The following is a 755-nucleotide window of genomic DNA, read 5'->3' as shown; positions in this document are numbered from 1 at the left end:
TATATATATATATATATATATATATACATGTATACACCTGGTCTTAGACCATTCGGATCAGATACCCGGTATATATAGGGTCCGGCCGTATAATATGTATAATAAAAGTGGGCAAGACGTGATTCCTTATAAAAAAAAATAAAAATTATATATAGCATAAAATTTTTCGATTTTCTTAGTTTTCAAGAAAATCGGATTTGAAAAAATCCGTTACGTACGTATGCTGTTAAGCTATGGTTTGTCGAGTGATTTATCACGCAACTAATCACACATTCGAGCAATTAAAAAACCAGAATACGTTGCCGAAGGCATCGATAATTAGGCAGTACAGTTATGTATTCGACAACGAGGACAACAGCACTTCAGCAATATTGTAATTGATAAAATAAAATAATGATAACTAAAAATTTTCTTTGTTTTTTCTTAAACCTAATAGCTTCTAGATTCTGTATAAACATTATTTATAAACATTATATATGTCGCTCGACAAACTGTAGCTTATTGTTAATCGTAACGGCATATGTACGCAGCGGATTTTTAAACTCGATTTTCTTGAAAACTAAGCAGAAAATCGAAAAACTTTATTCTATAAGTTTTTTTTTACTTTTTTATAAGAAATCACGTCGTACCTGCTTTTATATGTTATTCGGCTGAATATACAGGGTGTCCCGAAATTTCTCTCTATCCTACACAAGAGTGCTTGGCAAAAAGTTTCGGGACACCCTGTATACATACTATATATATATATATATATA

This window comes from Trachymyrmex septentrionalis, unplaced genomic scaffold (assembly GCF_001594115.1).
Source record: "Trachymyrmex septentrionalis isolate Tsep2-gDNA-1 unplaced genomic scaffold, Tsep1.0 scaffold86, whole genome shotgun sequence".
NCBI classification, from domain to species: domain Eukaryota; kingdom Metazoa; phylum Arthropoda; class Insecta; order Hymenoptera; family Formicidae; genus Trachymyrmex; species Trachymyrmex septentrionalis.
Note: the sequence above shows the minus strand (reverse complement) of the source record.